Source organism: Cucumis melo, chromosome 1 (assembly GCF_025177605.1).
Source record: "Cucumis melo cultivar AY chromosome 1, USDA_Cmelo_AY_1.0, whole genome shotgun sequence".
NCBI lineage: Eukaryota > Viridiplantae > Streptophyta > Magnoliopsida > Cucurbitales > Cucurbitaceae > Cucumis > Cucumis melo.
In genome coordinates, this window is record NC_066857.1 from 11,554,521 (window position 1) to 11,560,912 (window position 6,392).

Consider the following 6,392-nt stretch of genomic DNA (forward strand, 5'->3'; position numbering starts at 1 on the left):
ATGGAATAAATTGAAAAGATTTTCAAATTATAAAGTGCATAGAATGAAAGCATATGACAATTATTCTACATAATGTGAAATGTAACGTCAATACAAAACCCAAAAATGCCAAATTACAAAACCCAAAATTTGTTGGGAACAATTGAAATTAAATTACACATTCGTAACGATAAAAGAAACAAAATGACAATAAACCAAAAAAATGGACTACAAACGGCTAATCCGTTGTACCTCTTACAAGGGTATTATGAAGGTCGACGTCCTGCATAAGAAAAACAAGATTAGGAAACGACAAAGGGACGTGCGCACGAAGTATTGTAAATGAGTGGAGTTATTAAAAAAAATAAAAGAAAGATAATGAATACATACCTTGTACATCGAGGAATCGACCTGAAATTAAGATTAAAAACGTAAGACGTTAATAATAAGCATGAAAATGTAAACAGGTTTTTTTAAAATATATATATATAAGTAGCCTTAGAGTAAAGAAATTCGTTCAAGAATTTGAACTGAATTTCATAGTAGTGAAAACATTAATTAAAAGAAAAAAAAAAAGAAACAAACACAAATAATAAGATGGAGCTTAGATACAAAACAAGGCAGAACGGGATAGAGGATGCTAATAATATACAAAGAACAAAATGAAGAAACAAAGAATAAGGTACAAAGGACATGCAAACAGCCAACAAACTCAAACGATAGAAGTAAAAGCATATAACGACATTAAAAACCTATTTTCTAGTGCTTGAAACATCAATTAAAAGATTGCAACATAAGTAAGTGACACTAATAATAACATGAAACATAGATACAAAAGAAGGCAGAAAGGGATGGAAGATCCTAATAATATAGAAACAACAAAATGAACGAACGAAGAACAAGGTATAGAGGACACAAAAACAACCAACAAACTCAACAAAGGAAGTAAAAGCATATAAGGAGACTAGATAAAACATTTTTTGTTAAGTGGTTGAGAGTGAAGTAAAAGAGTGCAACATACATGAATGACATCAATGACAACATGGATTATACATACAAAAGAAGGCAGAAAGGGATGGAGAATGATCAAAATATGGAAACAAAAAGTGACCTACCAAAGAGAAAATAGCAAAAGACAGGAGAAGGCAACCAATAATGAAGTCCTAAATGCAAGTAATATGGCAAAAGATGAAAGATGTATATATAGAGGGGATGGGGGAAGTTATGATGCCTTTAATGACCACACACAAAAAATCACAGTGAAACCCTAACTATTGGAAGCTACCCTATTTAATACATAAAGAAAGATTGTCATGAAGAGACAAAACAATATGCAAAGAACAGATTCTAGGTGGCCAAATTTTTTTCCCATTAGAGGAATCAGTCAACAAAACATGATATAAAGTATTAAATCAAAGTGAAGGAAAATTACAAGAAGAGGGCAACACAAATTCCTAATTCACAGACTAATGTCCAATAGATAAAGTCCTCATATAGCCAAAAGAACAAACATTGAAGCCAATAATTTAACATACAAGTATCGAAAACAAATCAAGACAATCTCTATATAATTAAGTAAATGTAGCAACATACAAACACAAAAAAGCTTCAGAGGAACCGAAAGAAATAACAACAGAGCTAAACATGTATTAAACATAAGAAAAAATGCAAACATATTTAAATATGCAAAAAAAAAAAAAAAATTTAGAAATCAGTCCCAACTTAGAACTCATCATTGGCTTTGCAAAAAAAATCTAACCAAGAGTTACCTCCCTACTATGCTCGAGCCTCAACGATTGGCACAAAATGGTGTGGTAGAACTTGTCCCAAATCAATGAAGGGAAACACCAATCAGCAAGGGGAACAGCGAGTGACAAAACAAATCGTCGAGCAGTAAGGAGAATTCAAAGGGGCAACAACGATCTTGCATGTTACGGAATACACACATCGAACACGAAAGGGAAGGTTTCAGAGGCAAGGAATAATCTCAGTTGTTCAATGAAACCCACAAATCGAAAACCAAAACGTTTTGGAGGCAACGACGTTGGAGTGAAGCCTTCAACAAAACGAGTTCGAGTTTCAGAATGTGAGAGAGACGGTTTAGAAAGATATATAGATGGATTCCGAAGAGAAGCGAAGGGGGTTTTCGATGGAAGGGAATTGATTTTTCGATTGCAAAAACGAAACGGCGAAACTTCTCACACAGAAGGACGACAAATCGATAATAGAAGAGTAGAGGGAGAAGAAGAAAGAAGAAAAATCATATGGAAGGAAAAGAGGGATCAAAGGAAAGATGAATACGGGTTGAAGGAGATGATGAGGGAGAGAAATCGGCAAGTGGGCAGATGAGAGAATGGAGGGATTTGAGGGGTAATATGGGTATTATGGAAACCCTAAATGGAAACCCTAAAACTAGAGTTTCCATAATCCTACGTCCAAATAGGGGTTAGGGTTAAGATAACCCAACCCACTGTGTTTATCTTCTCCTAAACAGCCCTTAAGTGTTAATATTTTAAACTCATTTCCAGAAAAATGTTTAAAAGAAAATGTATTCTTGATAAATACTTTTTTCATAGATAATCCAAATGCACCATTAATTGTGGACTGTGTAACTAGATTTTTTTTTCTTTTTATAAATATCATAGGTTCTAAAAGTTACTAGAGAGATAGTGTTGATTTAAAAGTATCTAGAGATTTAAGGTAGTTTTGTTTTTCTCTCTCCAAAGTTTAAACTTGATCTCCTAGGTAGTTTTGTTTTTTTAATAATGGCCTTGGGTTCAAAACCCGACATTCTGTTTTTTTCTTAACAAACATAGTCTTGGGTTCAAAACTTGACCTCTATCTTTTTTATTTTTATTTTTTTACTTTTCTAAGTTTTTAATTAATTTAGCTAAACAATTACTTTAAACCAATTCATATTTAAATTTTCAATTATTCGATCTATTATGTATTATCTTTTCATTTATTTATCACTAATATTATAAAATTTTATAATTAAACTTTTTAATAATTAAAAAAATATATGATGAACCATTTTTTTAATAATGATTCGTAACTGAAAAATTAAATGTCAATTAAAAGGTATATATCGATGTTTTACATTCATTTAAAAATGAACGAAAATGTATGTGTTCGATAACTGAACATCGTCTATTTCGAATTGGTCATTGTCATCGACTTTGTGAACTTTGTGTTGCTCTGACTCATCTTGATTCTCTGGTCTTTGTTGGTACTCTTGTGGATTTGAAGACTTTGCAAGTGCTTCATAGTATAGAAATTCATCATGTTTTCCACGACTACGTTTGTGTCCATGCATGTATGAAGTTGATGGACTGACATTCATGTATGATGATGATAAACCGACCCCTATCATAATATCTTGTACTGACCACAGAATCATAATATCATATGCCAAATAATGACATCATTATTATCGGACTACCATAACCAGTCTGGCTCTACACCTGTGTCATAAGAGGCACTTTTTCAACATTATGGTATGTTGATGAATTTTTTGAAGATGTCATTATTACAAAATATTCATCCAAATGTAAGTTTGAAAAGAAGACATATCAGTTTTAAAAAAGATATCCTAGGTGAGATGGCTACAAGATTTGTTGTAATCTTCACGCACATGCCACCATCCTAGGTGAAATGGTTAGGCGAGATGAAATGTAATAATGATATTATATCCGTTTATTTAATACAAAATCTTTATGATCATTTCCTGTCATAAAAGAATCAAACGTTTTAATATCGTTTTATATTTAATTTCCAACGTTATCTTCCCTTAATTGCAAACGTTTACATAATTAAAAACCCTAGTTAATTACCAACGTCTCTCTTTATTCCCATCACTTTATAAACACATGTCATTCTTCATTTTGGATGTGTGAGAAAAACGATAAAAACTCTTTTTTAAACTTTCTTTCTATGAGATTTCCAAGCAAATCAGTGTCCATTTGAGTGTTGGTACTCCAATCATTTTCTGTTTAATTCTGATTAAAGAGCACGATTATTTTATCCTTGGGACGACAAGACTATACAAAACTGTTTGCACAAAGGAGCAGAGCCGCAAAACGTCTTAAAGAAAGCGAGATATGTGACTCTGTCTTTCTTTCCTAACTTTGTTATTGTTTTGTAGTAAGCATTTTGACCAGCAAGCTGATCATTAGGCGAACTGATTAGTACGTGACAAGTCCCTGCGAGCTAATCTTTAGGCATTCTGATCATTACATAAGGCGAGACAACAAGTTGTTAGTCTAAGTATTTTGTCTAGACAAAGGCGAAATACTAATACCACTAGGCAAAATACAAGACAAATTAGCATGTGGATTGCCTAGGCATTCAGTCTAGGTGTTAAGGCTTCTCAACATACTACTTCTTCTTGGCGAATTACTCCAACATTGTAAACCTTATCAAGTTTAGGTTTTTCCACTCAAACATGTACCTTATGAATTGATCGTGAAGGTATAATAGGTACATTATATTATACGTGATAATGTATCTCCTCCATGTATCTCTCATTATATTATTGCATATATTAATGATGGATTATCTACAACATCACAAAGTCTAATGTTGTTCAATCTCTGTGAATTGTAAAAAAAAAAATAGTTGAATAATCAAAGCTCCCATCGCAATGAATCTTCTACGAGATTGTCATCGCACTACTAAATGTGCGAACTTGTCCGACCAGTCTGTAGTTCTCAAGTCAATGTTGTGCAAAAGTGGCTCAGTATTGCATTTTAATGAGATACCTTATTTAAAACCAATATTTCTAATGACCCTATAAAAATAATGTCACTCACCAATATGAAAACATATGAGAAGACTAATGATCTTTTATAAGTCTTGATCATTCTTAGAAAAATTAGGCAAATTGTCCATTACATTTTTGTAACACTCCACCCTAGAATATCGACTCGCCTCATGTAGATCAACTGATAATGGTAGGGTCATTAGATCTGCCTATTATTTGTAGAAATGTAACCATTTGTGCCAAAGCGAGCACAACTCACCGGTGCGTGAATTCATAGAATTTAATTTAAGGGTACAAGTTTATATGAAAGTCATAATATTGCCAAACGAATCTAACAACTAACATATAAACGTCATATGTAGAATCTAAATCACACACGCACGTACGCACACACACGTACACGCACGCACATGCACAAACACGAAATTTCATGGACAAATATTTAAATTTAATAATATTTATAACAAAGTTATACAAATTCCAAATATATAAACAAATAATTTATTTGAAATATTATTAAATTTTTTATAAAATAAAACCAAAACATTTAAAATGACAGTCTTTTTAAAAATAGAAAAAAATTAACAAACTATTTACACGGTATGAAAATAACCACTAAAAGATAAAACTCATTACACTTCATTTTTCTATTATGTGTAAATATTTTGTCAAATTGGTCTATTTTGACAATTTTCCTAAAAAGTTTAAACAATTAATTTTTCAAAAATGATATACTAAATATTAAAAATTATTTATATGCATATTCATAAATATAATAATTTAGAATAGAATTGATTTTTTTTTTAAAAAAAACTGATTTTAAGTTAACATTAAAAAAAAAAAAACAAAAACCAAAACACATCCACTAAAGTTATGATTTTAAAACATGATATTTCATGTACGTGAGTTTGAAAAAATAACCTAGCAAATTTCTTTTTATAAATTTAATAGGAAAACCCACTGGCCCACAATGGAAAATAACAAACGTAATATATTTGGTATACGATATCCCTTAGATTTGACCAAATCTAAGTGATTTATTTTTTTTTATTTTTTCAATTACATCGTTTAATTTGATTACACATATTTAAATTTGTAAACGATTTTTTCAAAATTTGGTACAATTGTATTTAGCTAAACAATTTTTTTCAAAGATTCTTTTTATACACGTTTACATTTGTTTATATCGTTTATTTTTTAAGATTTTTTAGTACGTTTAGATTTGACTAAATGATTTTTTTTTAATTCTTTTATTACGATTGTTTAAATGTTTTTTTTTAAGATTTAAAAAACGAATAGGAAAAAGGAGCGAGAAAAAAAGAGAAAAAAGTGAAAGAAAAATTAATTGTGGGGAGGAGAAAAAAAAGATGAAAGAGAAACCTAATAATATTAGTTATATTTATGAAATTTTTCTTTAAATAGTGATTTTTTATTTCTCAAAATACATAATTAAAAATAGAAGCTCCCACGTAAGCCGCAGGTACTGTTAGGAGTGATTTCGTACCACCAACACCAAATCCTTTAGAATGCCGCTTTTATCATGCCACGTCGCGCTTTTACAGTTTTGTTTCGCGCCAACCGCAATTCCCAGACGACACATCACCCTACGAAACGACATCGTTCTCCCCACGTATTATTCATTCCATAAACT